The sequence below is a fragment of the Ostrinia furnacalis genome, unplaced genomic scaffold (assembly GCF_004193835.3).
Source record: "Ostrinia furnacalis isolate ACB-3 unplaced genomic scaffold, ASM419383v2 OfSCF3631, whole genome shotgun sequence".
Lineage (NCBI taxonomy): Eukaryota > Metazoa > Arthropoda > Insecta > Lepidoptera > Crambidae > Ostrinia > Ostrinia furnacalis.
The window spans coordinates 4,651-24,416 of record NW_021133870.1 but is presented as its reverse complement, the minus strand read 5'-3'; the positions used below and the strand labels follow the sequence as shown (position 1 = coordinate 24,416).

Genomic DNA, 19,766 nt, shown 5'->3' with positions numbered 1-19,766 from the left:
AAATTTTTCAAAAATATGGTTGTAAAGACCGACCTCGTAGTCAAACTTTTGTTTCTTTTTAGTTGGCGTTCTCAGGAACTTCATATGAGTTGAGAAATTCAAAAAACATCCTTTGGTTCGTATCAAAAATATACGCCTTCAGAAGTCAAGCTTCAAAAGAGTAATAGGCTTTATAATTAGACTTAACTCAAGAGCCCTTAAGACTCCCTTATTTTGTTGCCGAAACTCTTTCAGTACTTCTCATATGATTTACTTACGAGTTGGAAATTGTGTAATTGCTAAGTATTTCTGAGAAATGAGTCTGCTATGGATTAAAATAGAATGCGAAAGTCAAATTTTACTACTTGTAACATGAATCAACTCATTGGCTTTGATGTAATTGAGGATTTTATAAATAAAGAAGTTCGACGTACTCGTGTACTTAAATAATAAGCACTCGTATGTTTAGAATCTCCTTTATTTTTGAGTGAAGTACGATTACAAAGCCATAAACAAATAGGTAGGGTATAGACTTATTAATTTACATTTTAGTTTACTTCAAAAATTTGATTAGATACGGATCTTTTATCTTTAGACAACAATTATACTTTAAATTCCATCAAAACTCCGTAATATCAAATTGGTCGAAAATAATAGAGCACTTACCTACTCATATCTTGTTATTTAAGATGTCCAGCTTAATCAACAAAATTCTTCAAAGTTTTTACTGTAACAACGTTCATAAACTTGATATGAAATTCTTGAAGACTGTATCTAAATTATTAGTAGATAGTGGGATAAGTACGTCTTGGTAGAGTTTGTTTTAGTTAGCACTATAAGATACCCCGCAGATAACAATTTTTTTACTGGCTGGTAGTTGAGTCGGCTTCCAATTTGTATGAAGAATCGACCGATACCAAATCGGTGTATTGTACGCACTTCCATACGACATGTTCAATGTTTTCAATCTCTAGGAACCGTTAATGAGTAACAAATGAAGCTTAAACAATAAAACCTTTTGTAAGAATTATTTCCGATTTAAATAATATTCATGTCATCTACTGGCCTACTCGTAAAAGTTATTTTTAAAGATTGTTCCCTTGTTTCGAATAAATAACTAATTCTATTTATACAAGGCAAGAACTTTGTATTTATCATACTTAGTTTAATACAATTTCATTTGAAACTGGTGTTATCTTTAAAAATATGAATGTAGCATCACCAAATTCGGTCGAGTCAATGCCCCAATATTTTTATGTTTTGGCACTGCGTAAGCTGTAAAAAAATAAGTGTGTCCAGGTCCACTCAAACATGTCTTGTCGTGTGTATTTTATTGATTGTTAGCCGAGGCCGTCGTAAATTGAAGTATCGGTATAAAGGACAGACGACCTCAATGTAGTACAGGCACAAAACCCAATTTCAATAAAAAGAGCTATAATAATTATTATTACAGAAAATCATAATGTCAACTTAAATTAACTTAAAGAGTGAGGTGAGTAACGCTCGTATCGTCCTTAGTGTTCTTTCAAAAAGTTTTTTTTATCCACAACGAAGAAGCTCTTGGCCTGCATCTCATTTCAGTCTTGATATGGGTTTTTATTCACAATTCACAATCTAAATCGCGAATCAACTAGCTTAATTTTCAAACAGAGATCTAGCGAAAACCGTCACATGTTACAATATCAGTTTAATCTCCCGGAATCAAAATATAATGCGGGCCCATTTAGCGAAGCCACCATCGCACCCGATGAACAGTAATTAAGCTTCGGATGAGGGTCGATGTGCTAATATATCTGCACCAATATATCTATTGATACGGTGAATAATTGACATATAAAGTGTTCACATGCCAGCTTATATAATAGGTGATGAAAGGGTTGTTTTAGATTAGTTTGAACGTCATTAATGAGGATGAGGAATAGTATAGGTCTAATGATTGACCTTGGGGAGCTCCCAAATTTTCGTTAAAAAGTCGTGGTTTTTTGTAGAGTTGCTAATGCCAATGATATCCTCAGGTCCATACTTTAAAGGAACGCTCAAAACTCGATTCAATTTCAGTATATTATGTATAATAGATTCTGCCTATGTATACTATCGACATACAATAGTTAATTAATATCTTTCTTGCATTCCATGTTCTACATTTTATTCGTATAAAGACTTAACAAATCTATGGTATCAAACATAGATTCGATAACGGTATCAAATATACAGCAATCAATCAGACTTGAGATTGAATCTAGATTCTAGATTAGGTAAAGCGGTAAATCAAAATAAAAAATCAAAATTATCTTTATTTGTTTAGACTAATTAAATTAGTACTTACAAATCTTCAAATGCTCTTAAGGAGCCTATACATGTCTCATTCTTTTTTTGCCCTACAAGCGCTTCGAGACAAACATTTGGCAAGTGTTTCAATTCAAAAGGACCGCATTCATTTCCAAAGTCAACATTTAGTGAAACTGAATTTCTCTACATTAATAATTCCACAGTTACTATTACCTATTCAAGGAAAACTTGGGTAAATGCCCAGCCTTTTCCATTAGGGGTATTATGGCGTGAACTCACTTCATTTTTATTCCTTTCAATATTGCGTACTTAAGCTCAACCTGCATCATATTGATATTATTATTCATATTAATGCTTTTAAGGGTTCGTTTCCTTGACCGCGGGATCTAGGTCAAGTTGCCTTCGTGGCTTCTCAACCCGAGAGCCCGAGTGGGAAGGAAAACACCTACAAATTGAGGCGGATTGTTGCGATTGAACTATTGTTGTGTAAGAAATGGGGAAAAAGGCAAATTCTTGATACTTTATTTGTATGAATACCAACGCTTTTATAATATTTTAGTGAGGGTATTGTTTTAACCTTTTCTTTTCATTATTGTCTTTACTTTCCCCACAGAAATACAAAGTATTCCAAAGAAAAGAGGATAGTTTCTGCCATATCCGAAATGTTTCCAGAAAATTTAAAAGCACCTTCTTAGGAAAGCAACAAAATATTTTGGAAAAAAATACTGTATTGTTCCAGTCTTGGAGTATATGGCGCTTGTTCCCATGGAGGCATCCCGTTTTTTGCAGAATATCGTTTAGTAGGATTACGTGTTTTAATATTAACGTTCACAAGAACTTTCCGTATTTCCGTTTGCAGTGTCTGGCAAAAAACCGATCCGTTAATATTTCAAACACAATTTTTTTTGCGGGATCGTGCAACTCGTCCCAGCAAAACTGGATAGCCATAGGAACGAACCCTAAAATGTCATGAAAGTCCTAGAACAAAGCACAGGTTAATGAACTAAAAGCCCAAAACTTTCCACGTGTAAACGAAAATCAAAAGAAAACTCCGAATTGGAGATTGCGGTTCTTCGGAAATGAGCAAGAAGGTGGCAATATCCGGTCTATGATAAGTAACTAGTTATTTTGTACAGATTTGAAGATGTTGATTTTTGGAATATTTTAGAATTATCATAGTCGATCAAAAATAATATTATGTACGTATAGTACATCAGACTATACGTCATATTCATTGCATTCGCCCCTAACACATTGTACAGTCAGACTCAAACATTTCGTAATCCCAAAATAGTCAAAAAGATTGCAACATTTCTTTGTGTCCGTTCTTTTCGAATCTTTACGAACTTTGGATGTCACGATCTATTTGACAGCTTCATATACATAAGTTACAATCGCCCGTATTCATAAGAGTTGCTTGCTTAAGTGAAGCAGCAAATGTATGCTCTTTGATTGGGTCGTGTGTCACCCTGTGCGTCCACGCGCACTGTGAGACCTCATAGTAATGTTTGTGAATACGGACGATAAACGAATTATGTACCTAATTTTAATCGCAGAATGAATCTTTATCAGGCTGTTATTATGTCTCAGATTTTCGTCTTTTTTGTCGGTATATTTTCTAAAACATTTTTCTAATGTTATTTTCATTTTTTAAGACAGAAACGCAAAGCTCACCTCAATTTGAAATTTTGTCATTTATTTTCTTATAAATACTTTTACTTCTTTTAATTTCTGGTTCTTTTTTCAACACAATATCTCCAAGGTTTGCAATTTCTTATTTTTAAATCGTCAGCGTTAAAAAATCTAAATCCAAAACAGTAAACGTTGCTAAAATTACTAAATTCACTCGTATCCAAATGAGGACCTTATTTCAACTGTGTTTAGATCGCTAATCGTTCCTAACTAATTGTAAGTACCGGTCCTTAGTACGGCTAAGGTAAAAATATTCAGAAGGCCCGGTATGTCACCTGTAAGTCCTGTTAACCCAGAATATTCCTTTGTTCCTTATTAATTTTTGCAGTGTGACAGTCTAAATGGTATACTAAGGCTGGTTTTAGAATCACGCTGACGCACGCTGACCGTCAGCGCTCACAGCCAAATTGTATGAAGTGTCGGCGCCGAGCGATCAGCGTCACTCAGGAACGTTTGCTTCAATTACATACATTTCGATTTATTAGCCCGACGATCAGCGAGCGGTCAGCGCGATTCTAAAACCAGCCCAACCCACATGGATGGATATCCACGAACGACTGACTCAAACCATTGAATAGATTGAGCTGAAAGGCACGCAGATGGTTTATTAAGACATTGGCATCCGCTAAGAAATACTTTCCAAAATTCCCCTAATATAAGGGGATTAATCGGTTATCCAAAATCCCGTTGCTAGGCTATCGTCAAAGACAACGTGTCACATGTTAATAAATAACAATAATATGCTATTATTAAAGCTACAAGGAAGAGAACGCTATAGTGTCTGTTTAAGCGAATAGAGGCTTCTGTCACAACATTTGAAAGAAAGAATGAAAGAAATATACATTTATTACAATTGACACACAAATACAGGCAATTACATAGACATGACAGTGGCACATAATAATGGAAGAAGAAAAAACCTAAAAACAAGAGTAAACTGAGCAGTGCCACCCATTCACCAACAAGATGCCCACTGCATTTAAGAGTGACTAGTTTGTCTAGCAGAGAGGACACTGTCTCCATTTACATTATGCCAGCGATTTTACGCTACACAAAATCCGGTACCCCGGGACAGACAAGACGGCTTGTCAACACTGCCCCGGTCCGGACACAGAAATTTTAAATTAGACCAGAATAAATGTTGAATTTACGAAATGGTTTCCTTTATGCGTAGCTACATCTTTTTGAGTTTGAATTTTATTTAATCTCAATTCTGGGGATTTGAAAGCACTTGTGATGAAACGAGTAGAACACTGTTATTGAAATGAAAATTGCGGTTTGCGTTCTCATTTTGCAAGGCCTTTTGTGAATAAATAATCATTCCGACGTTTTTTCTTGTAATTTTGGATGCTTTGATGAAGGTTTATTTGCCCATTTAAATGCCAAAGTTATGGTAATCATTCCGGGAATTTGTTTTGGGGAACTAATTTCTACTATTTCCTTTGCATTATTTAGGTTTTAATTATTTTTTAAAAATCATTGGTTTTGAAAGATCTAATTTAAACCAATAAGCCTGTGATTGGTTTAATTTAAAATGCTAGTCTCGAATTTATTTTAGAGTTTCAATCAAGTTCTCAGCATTTTTGAGAGTTCCAGTTAACTCCAGTATTTTATCTTGAAATTCAAATAATTTAAGCATCCACCAAAATGCCGGTCAGATAACTTTGTGTACTAAAGCAGCTTCCAAGTTTCATTTATTTTGTAAGTTTGCCTTGAAACTGAAAATGAACATTGAAACAGTACTGCTACTAATTAATGCAGCTGTAAAGTCAGACAAATACTAACCACCGTCCGACCGGATCTGTTGACCCGGATTAACCGGTTCTTTAGAAGTCTTTTTTTATTTTGAGGACTGTATCAAAATGGTCAGAATTGGTGTTAGACTTTAAGAGCCACTATAGACGCCTAATGCCCGTTTTCACCATTAATCCCTAAGTTTTAAGTGACCCCTATGGTAACACATAACAGGAATTTTGTATTCATAGGGGTCACTTAAAAAATAGGGATTGATGGTGAAAACGGGCATAACATTACTCCCGAAGAGGTTATACCTAGTCAACACATGTTAGACATAGGTAGGTATAGGTAGGTAGGTTTATCTTCTATTTAATTAGACATACCTAATTAAATAGAAGATAAACATAGTACATATCTGGCAAAATAGCATCAAATAAAACTACATAAGGTGCTACAGTTTTCAGTTCAGCTCGCTGTACTGTCGACTAAAGTATCAAGGAGCGGAATGGTTAAATTATGTCAAGAGAAAATGGATTATGCAGAGATAATAAAAATAATTTAGATTTACAAGGTTTTTGCAAGGCTTATCTATATCTAAACGGACAGTGGTGAACATTGATTTACACGATACAGACCTAAAATTTCTGTACATCTGAAAATTGAAATTCCTCTTCAAATAACCTCCAACCTAATAGCTTACAAGCTAAATTCAATTAGGAACAATTTACTAAACAAGATACCATTTGAAAACGAGCATTCAACCAAACTGCTAATTAATGCACGTGCAAATGCCGATCATAGGCCGGCAAATATTGGCGCCCGATCCGGATCTGTTGACTCCGGATTACCGGGTACTCCCGAGGTGCATTGTGTTTACGCAGAAATGATCAGCGATACCCTAAATGGAAAAAGTGAAGTATTTACACTAAATGGTGCTTAATTATAAGATAATAGTGGTGTATTTAGATTGAATGGGTTATCAGTCGTAAAATAAACGTTTTGAAGCAATTTCAGTGACGTTTCTGAGCTTAGCGTTTTGAATAAGACTCTCAGATAAGTAGGTAAGTACAGACTACAACTCATCAAAATAAACACTGTGCTGCTTCTTTATGTAGTGATAGTGACAATAGTCGGTATTTAGCAGAACTTGCTAGTAAACAATAGTTTTAGTATTGTCTACTCATATTTTAGAGGTTGGCAAATATTGGCGCCCTATCCGGATCTGTTGACTCCGGATTACCGGGTGCTCCCAAGGTGCATTGTGTTTACGCAGAAATGATCAGCGGTGCCCTAAATATGGAAGTGGCACATAAACTAAATGATTTATCGTCGGATAGACGATTTGCAAGCAATTTGAACGACGTTGTTGACTTCACATTTAGCCTTAGTGGCAGACTGGTGGGTATCGAATGAAAGGTTTTCTGTCACATAGGTACTAAATTTTAGAGATTGGCAAATATTGGCACCCGATCCAGATCTGTCGACTCCGGATTACCGGTAAATGTAAATAGAGAAATATTTAGACAAAATTATTATTCGAAACCGTTAATGATACTCTATTATTTGGGAATAGTGATGTATTTAGATAGAATGGTTTATCGACGATCTGTAAATGGACGTTTTAAAAGCAATTAAAACGAAGTTATCGTTGAAACTACGCTTAGTGTTACGGATTTTCATTTATTTCATTTCTGGCGCAGTCGGATAAAAACTTAGGTGATATTTAGCAACAAAAATATAAGTATAGTCTGATAATTAAGCTCTGTACCTATTACGCAATAAAACATTTTGCAAAATTAAATGAATCATTCCAAAATGCGTTTATTTAAAGTACCTAAATTAACTTTGATGATGTCAAATGTAATCTCCTTTATTACTGGACTTTGAAATAAATTAGATTTAGATCTTTTTCATGTTTTTCTTTTTTTTTTTTGCGTTATAAGATTTGTCGTTTCGTAGTAAGACATCATTTTAAGGAGCTTACTACAATCTTGTTTAGGTAATCTGAGTTTAGCACGTCTAGTTTTAGATTATACTGGATTTCTTTGAAATTTTTTCTTTTTTGAATAATGTTTTGGACGTCTACGCTGCTGGATAGATTTTCTAGAAAGTTGACGCATTAAAACTAAGAGTAGGCGCACACCGTTGATTTTTCGTCGGCCGATAATTTAGTCGGGCAGTTGATCAGTAGGGGCATGTATGGGAGTGCGCACACTACGCCGATTCGATTTGGCCGATTCTTCATACAAATTAAAATCGGGCACAACTATCGGCCAACTAAAAATCAACGGAGTGCGCCTACTCTAACAGTAAAAAATAGGCTACTCGAAGCGTACAAAGTCACGGGTACATAGTACATACAAGTAAATTCTAAATATAATTTCTACCGCTGTATTTGATTGTTGAAAGGAAAGTAGGTACTAAAATGCTGGGTTAACGCCACATGTCTATTGCCCTTGGGCTTACTTTGTCCTTCCGCTCTTCAACTGTAGTTAGGATATATCAAAGTAGATACAGTAATCTCGCTATCCAGTAATACCTCAGTTTTCATGCGTGGGAAATGAATGTTTTTATTTCTCGATATAAGCTAATTGACAGCTATTTCAAATAATTTATCCATTCATTTACCTACTTATTATTTTATTTTATCTTTAATATCTCATAAATGAGTCTAAATTGAACTTAATGCCTTGTGTAAGACATTATCTTCCAGTAACCTTAGGGAATTGGGATAATCGGAATTACAAATGAATCCTATCCATAGCGCTATAGAAATTGACATTTGATTTAAGGTAACTATCGACATTTAAACCATCGACATTCACACATCCCTAGTAATAGTATTATCACGTTAGTTCACGTTCTATTACGTCTTTTGCACCCGTTTGTCGCCTAGATCAATGTACCTGGGCGGACAGGGACTTACGTAACAAATGAATTGGTAACTTAGTGGTGGTACAAACACCCATAAAGTTAATTGACGTCTTCCGTGGTCCAGTATTAAGTTTGGACTCTTTAGAATCGAAAGGACTAGGTTCGACTCACAGATTAGACATAAATCACTATGCGAATGTAAAAAAATACTTGGCGGATTGGTTACTTGATTACTTACTTCCCGGGAATCAACGGAATGTGGGCAGCCTTAGACCGGTTTTGTGGAAATCCTTGGGCGATACCTTTGTCCAGCCAGGTAACGCAGACGAATAGATAGTCAATTACGGATGGTGATATCCCGAGTTCCAGAACCATTGGACACTGTCAGCTTTTTATTAGGTTGACCGTGCGACTGTTGATTATGAAATTTTGAGATTGCCCTGGCAAGAAAGACCTTCATTCAGTGGTAGACGACTAAGAACAAAGGTTTATGGAGATCCTTGCGTCCCTTACTACATTGTGCTCTAACTGTAGTTAGGCCCTCATTCTATGACCGCAGCGTGCGGGTTGACACGAGGGTTGTCAGTTGTTAGTTTAGGCCTCATTCAGAAGTTGATGTCGCGCAGCCCTTTGTTTTTGCGAGATGACGCTTTGAGTGGTGTTTCTGATCCGTTTATCCCCAACCTCCTCATTACTTGCATATTGTTGGGATGAACTATTGAACTGTTGTCCCTGAATGTTATGTCGGTCAAGTTTAAGGACTGTTCATACTTACTTCTAATAGTGATAGGAAAAGTTAGGCTATCGAGCACATTTATAGGAGTAATTTCTGTAATGAATACCGGCCTTAAATAATAAGCGAAGGAAGTTATATTGAACTGAATCAACGCTAAAGTAACTCGTAAAGTTATTCCAATACTTTTCAAACAATTGAAGACTGAAATAGCCTCGACCGTCCCAATTTTCTATTTTTTTTAGAACAATAAACGGTCTGGCCTTTGAGTTTCTTAACTTAGAATATTATTGCTCTTTTAGCACTTTTTAAGTTTTAATAATGAAATTTTATTCGCACAAATTACTAATGGACCCGCCCCTCTAACTAAGCCAAGTATTTTACTACTATATTCCAGTTTTTTATTGAAATGTTTCCAAACGTAATAATATTATTAAGGGAAATAATTACTACCCCTTTACTTAAAGGTACTTAAACCTTTTTTGTCTCCTGTCATCCGTTTTACTTACACTGGTGTGAAGTCGTACCTTAACTTCAAACTCTTATTATGTTCTTCTGATTAATTTCGTCGCGGGTCCAATGTCACTATAACTTTTCCCTCGGGACAAACTTGACCTTTACTGGTTGGGTTTCTATTGGCGATCAAGCTGTATATCTTGACCATACAGGAGTTGCAGTGGTGGGAACGAGAGATGGAAATAGTCCCGATTTTTGACGTTTGTCAAAGTTAAAGTAAGATGGTGCAACCCAGCCTTAGTGATGCTCTACCTCCTGGGCTTCGGCTTGACACTACTTTTTAGGACACCCTGTATTATCTAAGGATAGATATTTGTCGCAATTTCAACCAGTCGTGTGTCATAGTCCCAGGTCTCGGAAACGGTGAAATGCGAGCGTTTATCTGCGAGCTATTTGTCTAGACCGGACTCCACTTGCGATAGTCTGGACTAATATATGGAGGGGTATATTTATTTCTACCCTAGTAGGGGTAGAAGTGTGATGAGGAAAAATAGAGAGGTCGTAAATCAGTGGGCTATTGGTAAGTTATCGATAATTTCATGGTGTTTATTACATGTGATATAGATTACAATCCAAAAACTTATGGTACCTATTTAATGAACTAATGACGTGTAGCTCAAAATTTCAGGTTGAATGTATGTAATTATTATTACACTTGAACCATAAGGATTTATAGAGTTCCGCCACAGATTAACTAATAAGTTAAGGTTCCAGGCTTACCATGAAGGTGATCAAAAAACACAATATGACACTGCTTAAAGCATTAATATTTGTAGATAACCAAGATTATTAATCATACCAAACAATAATCCCCTAGTTTCTAGGAAATACTAGCCAGACTAGTTATATCGTCGGAAGTACTAAAATGCGAGCATTTATTATGTGTATGTATAGGCACTATTAAATGATTAGTATAAGTAATTTAATATTACTGTGGGAATGTTTTAATGTAAAACTTGAAGCGAATTTAGTTGCAAATTACAGAGATTCTACTGTCTGCTTTTTGGCCTTTTTGGATACTTTTTCTGTCAATAAACTTGAAGTTTTCTTTTTTTCCCACTTAGCAATAAAACTCAAAGCCTAAATAAACTCCTTTTAGTGCCAACTTAACAAAAAAGACGAAAACAAAGTCTCGCTGCAGAGCCTAGACTTCATTGCCTTTAAAAAACAAAAGGCGGCATTTGTTTGCAAATCAAAAGCCAATATCGGGCCCCGATCAATACAAGCTTTGATATTTGCATAATAGGATCTCGTGGAGCCACCGACTTGTAAATTGTTTTTAGTTGAACTCAGCTCCAATGTCACAACTTAGAAATTGACGATGAAACAGATGTCATGCGGGATAAAAGACAATCGGGATTGGTTTTTAATAAAAGTTGCCAGCTTGGAAATTTATTTCGATGCCAATAGTTATTTGAAACAATATTTCGTTGAAATTGTTTTCTTCTCTGATACTCACATGTTTTATTAATTTAGCAGTATGGAACAACTAACAAGTTGGATAGACCTTTTAAAGGTTGTAGAAAGCCACTGGATGCAGGTCGATTCTATAAGGTAGTTACCATTCAGTACCTTTAATACTAAAATGATGATAGTGATGTGATCCTATCCAATATTCATTACTTTTTTCAATATTTTTTAAAAAAGTATAAAAATTTCATTAAATAAATCATCATATCATTTTAGCCATAGGATGTCCACTGCTGAACATAGGCCTCCCCCAATGACTTCCATAATGACCGGTTGGTAGCGGCCTGCATCCAGCGCCTTTATGAGGTCATGGGTGGACGTCAACTCTGCGCTTTCCGGTACGTGGCTATTAATTATTATTATGTACTATATAAATCGATTAAATACATGGAACTTTCTTAATAAAAGAGTTCAAGCATCGGTGGTATGCAATCTATATCAACACACATCATTTCTTTCCATATTAGAATCCAACTATGGCATATCTAAGTTTAATTTGAGCCTAGACAAGTCCAGGCAATAAAGCCTGCCGTCCAAGCAAAGGAGACGAAGGATAATGCGGATTTCTCGCAATCCAACCTTTATCTCTCGCCGGAAATGAAATTTGAGAGTGGAGTTCCGCTCTCTTTATTGAAAGTAAAACGGATTCTTTTTTGGACTTATTGTGTTGAGATTAAAAATCATGGAGGAAAAATTAAAGTTATCGTAAAAAACTCATACATTTGGCGAGACCGTTTCCATTTTCAGTATTAATTTTATATTAGTTCAAACAAACACGTCTAGCTAAAAAACTGTGACATCTTATACAGTGGTAATGTGCTATTTTGCTAAGTCTGATGTACATGAATAAAAAAAACTGCATATTTAAGCAAATAAGTTAGAAAGTTCAATACCAATACGTTTTGCTTCAGTGTCCAATGTCAAGTTTAATAATGCATTCGCATTAACGTTATAAAGAATTTCTATCAAAGAGTGCATATTCTAATGGCCACAAGCCACAATCAACGGATGCATTTTTCATTATGCTTACTGTTTAATGTCGAAGCTGTTTCTTCATGAAGCTTTTTTAAGTTTTATGATGTTGAATAATTTAAAACACAAAAGTGGAATTGATGCAACGGGCATTAAGCTCACTTGTGTGTTTCACCATTCCTGATAAATATTACCTAATAGGTCACTTCAAATTAGGGATTAATGGTGAAAACGGGCATTCATTTAAACTTTTTCATCGTGTTTTTCTTAAACTTAACTCCGAGCATTGCTCAGACATTACACAAAAGTTATCCTAAAATCCACATCTTTATCGTCAAACGTAATCTCCCCGTAAATTCTCACCTCTGTCGCAGTTTATGATTGATAGCGACCCTATCGGGCACCACGAGATGATTTATCCCAGGCAAAGAATAATTACGCGGTTGATTCAACACGGATTTATTGTTGACCCCTACTTAGGGCGAGGTTATACGAGCAAGTGGATTGCTGAATTATGGGTTTGAAGCTAGATAATTGCTAGTGTTCTTTGATTTGGTTTGGTTTTAATTCAAAANGATGAACTTTTTTATACGCAATATCCCCGCCGATTATAAATCAATTTGAACGATTATTTTTTTGTTGAATAGGTATTATCAAAAGGGTGGTTTCATGCGAATTTGAAGAAAATATTTCACCCCCAAGGGTGGAAAATTGGGGATGAACTTTTTTATACGCAATATTTTCAATTTTTAGTTTTTTTTTGTGTTCACGCATTTGAAGTCGGTTTTATTTTTAAAAAAAGTTAATTATCTTTACGTTGCCTTTATAAGTCTGTTTGGGCTAGGTTTGGAGTAACTTAGAATCAGAGTGAAATGTACTTTTTCATTGACTCTACAATACATGCTAGATTATCCATACTCATTTTTCCCCAGCGGAATTCAAACCTGCAACGGCTTTGTATTCCGCAAGCCCCTAAGCCAGGCAAACGTTTTATTTTTCTACATCAGTACCTACTTATTAATAGCTATTTAAATATAATAACTGCTCGGCATATTGATTATTTTAAAATAAACTGACAGTAAATTAAGCTATAATAAATTTCATTTTAGTAAATAATTGACTAAAACACAAACACAAAACTATAATAATTTATGTTACCATATTACATTTTAACATTATTTTAAATAACAGAATCAAATTAGTTTGTTGAAAGTCGGCAAATTCATAACAAATATTTACAGTCAAAATGCTAAAAATATTTGCAGATTTGAGATGCCATATTATAGGATTTGCACTGTATAAAATATTTTAAGAGTATGAGTGCTTCTCTGTATATTATAGTTAAACTAGCGACCCTCCCCGGCTTCGCAAGGGTGCTAAGTTTACATATTATTATAAACCTTCCTGTTGAATCACTCTATTTAAAAAAACGCATCAAAATCCGTTGCGTAGTTCTAAAGATCTGAGCATAGGTACATAGGGACAGACAGTGGAAAGCGACTTTGTTTTATAATATGAAGTGATAGTAATATACAAACTTGCACGAACAAGAACATAGCTTGTGGGAATAATTTGCAATGTAATTTACATTTTAAAATTAAGTCGTATATTGCGGCAAACTACAGCTGAATCTAATTCATACCTATACCTATTTTGATTATGAAAACGAGCAAGGTAAGGTAAGGTAAATGATAGCAATACCGTCAATAATTATTATTATATTAGTGATCATGAAAGTTTATAATAATATACAGAAATCGAGTATCAAGATAGAGAATTATTCTGTCTTCAAAAAAGAACAGACTTAAAACAAGAAAGAGGTTTTCGTAGGACGCAAAAGAAATAAAGAAACGTAGCTTAGTGGCGGTCGTGGTTAACCCCGCGCGTGCCATACTAGCGAATCACAGATTCCGGGCTAGATTGCGTGGTCACAGTTATAAATAATCTAGATGGGGTATAAACTATTACTAGTCATGTTTCTCAGGCCCGATTCGATCAAACTTTCCGAGAATAACTCCTGGTATAACTGACATATTAACAGTTTCAGTTTGGGAAATAATATAAGTCAAAACTTACGATTTATTCTGAGATTAATATATACTCTTGTTTGGTCGATCCCACCCTTATTAAAAAATGCATTCGACTAGATTCATGAGTTTATAATAATCCAGTAACTTAATAAGTATCTATCCTATCATGTATTTGCTTTAATAGACTAAAGTAAAAGGAGGATTGCAATTTGACAAACTTACGTTTAGATTTTTATTTATTGGAAGTAATTTACATCTTTGACAAAGAGAAAAATAGATTTTACTACGTTTAGTTTATTTAATTTCGTGAAAAAAATATTTTTGTGTCTAATGGGAAAGCTGTACGTTCACCCTAAAGTCGATGGATATTAAGTTACCTTATTATCTCTAAAAACTGACGGGGCGTCTGATTAGCAATTAATCAAGTTATTATGTCAGCACATTTGGTAATTAATTTAATAGGTAAGTAGGTAGGTACTAAGACATTTGCAGGAATTTGTAACACCTTTCCATATTTTAAATGGATGACAGCTTTACTTGGTTCATACTATAGGCCTTTTTTTTACGGGAAAAAAATGCATTGAATCGTATACCTACCCTGCGGGGACAGGGTAAAAATAGGTAGTTACGATTGAGCCAACTTTTATGGCTATAAAACTGTTAAGTTGGGATTAATCGCTGTCCATCTGTTAAAGAGGACACGTGAGATCATTATTTGGTTTTATAACCATAAAAATTGGTCTAATTGATCCCAGAGGTGAGCCCAAAGTGAGTCTTTTTTCAAGTCACATTTATTGATCGCGTTTATAATCGTTTATTAAGACATAAAATGTGTTTTTAGGATTCCGTACCTCAAAAGGAAAAAACGGAACCCTTATAGCACAGAATAAGTAATAGTACAGGTACAGAAGGATTACTCCGCAAGACGATTTAAATAAATGCGAGTCTTGCTACGACGCGATACAGTGGAATTCAGCTCGCACAGAACTACGTACCTACAATTTTATTCACCTACAAGTTTTGTCTCTTTCTATCGCGTGTCTCTGAACTCTTCTTACGCTGTTAGGGTTGCTACTGTCTAGTGAAAAAATAATTAATCTACTTATTTGTAATGAGGTACGTATGTAGGTAAGTATGCATAACAAAATCAAACTTCTATGTCAACGCAATCAAAAGAAACAGCAATTTAAGCTGCATATTTTGAAACTCGCAAGTACTCGCAAGGGAATCAAAACCTAAAGGGTACTTCCAGTCGACCTAGAATCTTGAAATTTGGCATGAAGCAACGTTTTATAGCACACATAAAGGAAAAATTCCGAAAACCTTAAATTTTTAGTTACATTACAAAATATATATTTTTTAATAAATATAAACTTATTACTTTTTTCCTCATGAACGCGTAGAGCTATCAAGTTGAAATTCATATCAAATACTATAAAATAAAGGATTACTTAAACGATAAAGAGATCTTTGTCTTAAATTTATGCTCCTCCATCTTTCCCCATTGTAATGTTATGAATTTCATTTTGCAATAAAAATACCATAGTTATGACTCGATTGTCGTAATGAACGAACTTTGTAAACCTTGCAGGTTTGTACGGAACCCTCGGTGCACGAGTCCGACTCGCACTTGGCCGGTTTTTTATTAAGGATATTTATTGGGCTTTCAAATAACACCAATATTGTTGGGGCACCATGATTGAGCCAGTAGAAACGAGTTTTCCTGTAAAACGTAGGTGGGCCGATTTTTGTGATGACCAGTGTGCTTACCATGAGTTTACGTTAGGTGTGCTCGCTAGCGACTGCGTAAAAAAATGACATTAAATGTATGACTTATTGTGCAGCGCCTCGTAGCGGCTACTTTCAAGAAATAAAATCTTCATAGATTTTTTTGACGTACTCGCTAGCGAGCATACCTAACGTGAACTCATGGTAAGCACACAGTACTCGTATATTATGGTAAAAGTTTTAACCTCGAATATAGTAAGCAAAAGTTTCATTTAAATGTCCGCGCATTATTTAAATAGCAACCGTTTTAACGAATGGTGTTATGGACGGACATTTAAACAATGGCTAGGGTGAAATAAATTAATATGCTTTGTTGTTTGTATTGTGACAGTTTGAAGGAAATAGTACGTTATGTTTTACAACCCCACACACAGATTATGATACTTATTTTAGGTCAAAAAAGGTTTTTTTTAATGTGAGCTGTCACATAAAAAAATGCCTCCTGAGGCAAACGAGCAGACGGGTCACCTGATGGTAAGTGATTACCGTCGCCCATAGACACCCGCAGACCTAGGGGCGTTACAGGTGCGTTGCCGGCCTTTAAGGTGAAGATACGCTCTCCGATACCGTTTTTTTTTTCGGAGTTAACAAAAATATGTACCTTCTATAAAATTAAAGGTCTAACTTAACTCAGTCAGTGCCTGAGGTATGGGAGCAGCACGGGAGGGGTGACATTGACATATCATGACCTGACAGAGCATACAATTTCTGAACCATGTGAAGTTTCTCTGACGTTTGACGAAACGTCATTTTTTTTAGATTTGAATGTCAACTTTCAGTAGATATCTAACTAATGAGCTATGCTGATTTCAATGTAATGAGGGCTATCGTTTTTATACTTAACAGTTGGCACCCCTGGCGATTGACAGGACCTTACTTCACAGTGGCGCCATCTTGATGAATGCAAATACGATAGTCCTCCTACCACTTTAGCGCTCACAAGTTGGCGCCACTGTCTTCGCTACTAGCAAGTGACAGGACCTTACTCTACAGTGGCGCTAACTGGTGAGCGCTAAAACGATAGCCCTCATTACAGTACTAAAGCGCTACTTTTACTTAGTATAAAATTGTCGCTTATAGTAATTCTCTATATCCGTATAATCTATGTTATTTCTTTTCTTTGTCTTGAGCTGAGTTTTTGTGCCTTCGTCACTTGGACAGTTTCGTAGAATACATTTAGTTCAATCAGATATTCAGTATCGGAGGCAGGGATGCGCAACATTCATAATATATTAAATCTCACGTAGGTTTTCTTAGAAGTTTAGTTATGTTTGGAGCTTTGTTAGCTCGTTCATTAATGAATAAAGATTATGAGTAAAGAGTGTAATTCGTCGTCCAAGATGAGCCGTAATGCGACCAATACTTCACGACACGTACCCATATGAGACACGACTATAGTATAAGCCATTATTATACAGGGTGTTTGGTTACACAGTGACTACCCTACCTACTTGATATTTTCGTATCTGTTCGCGTCGCATCGCATCGCGTCGCGTTGCAGCGTTTGTAGTCACTTAACCGGGACGACGGATAGGACGTCAAAACCTAGCAAATGAGGCTCCTTTTTCTTTTGTCAAATCAAAAGGTAGGGGAGACCGAGGACAGTTGTGGCAGAGGAAAGCTGTGACATTGTCGATTTTTGGAAACCTATTAACTATCAGCGAGCTCGCAACAACGTAAATTTATTAGCTCGAGACTTGAACTAAAAAACGCGCACTGTTACAAGCTCGCTAGTAGTTAATAAGTTTTAAAAAATCGAAATTGTCACAACACTCCTAGGTCAAAAAAACAATGTCAACCTGCGGAACCAGAAAAAAATACTATCGACAAACTTCTATTTTTCCGTTGCGAATTCAATACCCACGAAACCCTACTAAATCCAATATGGAGCTAGCCGTTCCATTATTCATTTCATTACACGTGTTCAAAGTGCGTTTACCTACAGCGTTCGTGATTTAGCGTATTACAATGAAATTGTAAAAACGGAACGTGTTCTGCGTATGGAGAAACGTAATGCGATTTTTTGGTTGAATTGATTGGATGGTACGGCTGTGCTCACATGCGCCGCTAATTGTGTTATGGGTTGGTGGGAAAATGTTTCCCATTTCTTCTTATAATGCATGAAACAGGCAAATGCATCGTGAGCATCGTAATAGGATTTGCGAGAACATTTTTCCTTTTCTTTAAAAAAAATAAAATTTTCTGAAGATTATTATGATTATTTTATTTGCTGAATTTTCAAGAACTGCCAAATAAACCAAAATTGTCCCCTAAATAAAATTACACAAAGTTCTTATTATAATTTATTTACAAAGAAAAGTCATATTTTTAGAGAAGCATGCAGTGGAAATCTTTGGGGGAGGCTTTTGTCCAGCAGTGGACATCATTTGGCATTTGTAAAATACAATGCCCATACAGTCACCAGGTTCAACCCAAAAATCATAAAAACCCTCACACATTCCAAATAAACGCCTTATCGGCGCCATTACAAAACGGAGTTGTAAAAATAAATCTCCGTTAACCATCGAGTGCCCTTGCCAAGATGGAGTGTTACAATACAATCACAAAGGTTTTTCAGTATACAGGGTGACTTTGCGAACAGTTGCCACTTTTTAGAGCGTTATTTGATCGATTTATGTAAAAAAAAAATATTTTTTCATGTTTAATTTTTTTCATCCTCTGTGAGCGGGTCAAAATTAGCACACGTGTGCTAATGTGAACGAAGTAAATTACCTTACTTCGTTCATAGAAAAAATACGCATACACAGTCAAATGCAAAGCTAAACATATGGTGCGCAAAAATAAGCCTTTAACTTATTTAATTTATTTAGCCATTAATTTATTTTTTCAAAAAATACTACGTTTAAAAAAATTGCGATAAAGTTATTTTGTTCTTAGAGCTTACTAAAAATGTTGGCAACTGTTTGCAATTTCACCCTGTGTTTCAGGAGGACCAATTGGTTTTCCCCTTCAGCAGAGCTTCGATTGTCTGTGCGCGATGGTGATCATTTATCTTGAAGCAGCAATCTGTCTGGTATCTTGAAATAAGCTATGTTACAGGTGTGGACGGCATATCAAGTTAGACTGTGGTGTCTTATACAGTTGTAATAAAAGCGATGTTGCAACAGCATTGTAAAATTTGATGTGATGTAGCCTGCACCAATTTTAACAAACTTACGCCCGTATTCACAAACATTACTATGAGGTCTCACAGTTCGCGTGGACGCACAGGGTGTCACACTTACCAAATCAATACAGAGCTCTATTCAATGCTGTGCGTTCGATTTTCTGGCTCACTTAAGCAAGCATCATTTGTGTGAATAAGGGTGTAGGTATGATTGCAGAATGATTGTTGAAAATATTGAAAAATGTTTTGTGTTGATAACCAAACTGTGAAAAGGTATTTAATGAAAAAATACAACTTACCAGTTTTCGATGCTATTTCCAATTATCGCTGCAATCCTGAAACAATTAAAAGCACTTGTTAATTATAAGTAAAGTTATTAAGTCAAATCTACTTCTAGTCTGTCACTGAGCCATTACAGAAAGCAGCAATGTCTCTTACAAAAGAAGAAATGTACTGTCCTCAAACTGTCACATTAGTATAGATCGTTTCATCCACAAAGACGCGCCCCACCATTCTTCCGCTAATGTTTGAGTGTTATCGGTACACGCTAAATTATCCA

At 35.5% G+C, this 19,766-nt stretch overlaps 1 protein-coding gene across 1 annotated transcript in view; it reads right to left on the bottom strand.

The window, feature by feature from the left end:
- LOC114358031 (TWiK family of potassium channels protein 9) overlaps positions 1–19,544 on the bottom strand; it is a 109,452-nt gene extending 89,908 nt beyond the window's left edge. Inside the window, exon 1 of the mRNA XM_028311891.1 lies at positions 19,507–19,544. The gene's annotated coding sequence lies outside the window, so the exon portion shown is untranslated. The remainder of the gene's footprint in view (positions 1–19,506) is intronic.
- Positions 19,545–19,766: the final 222 nt, after the last annotated feature.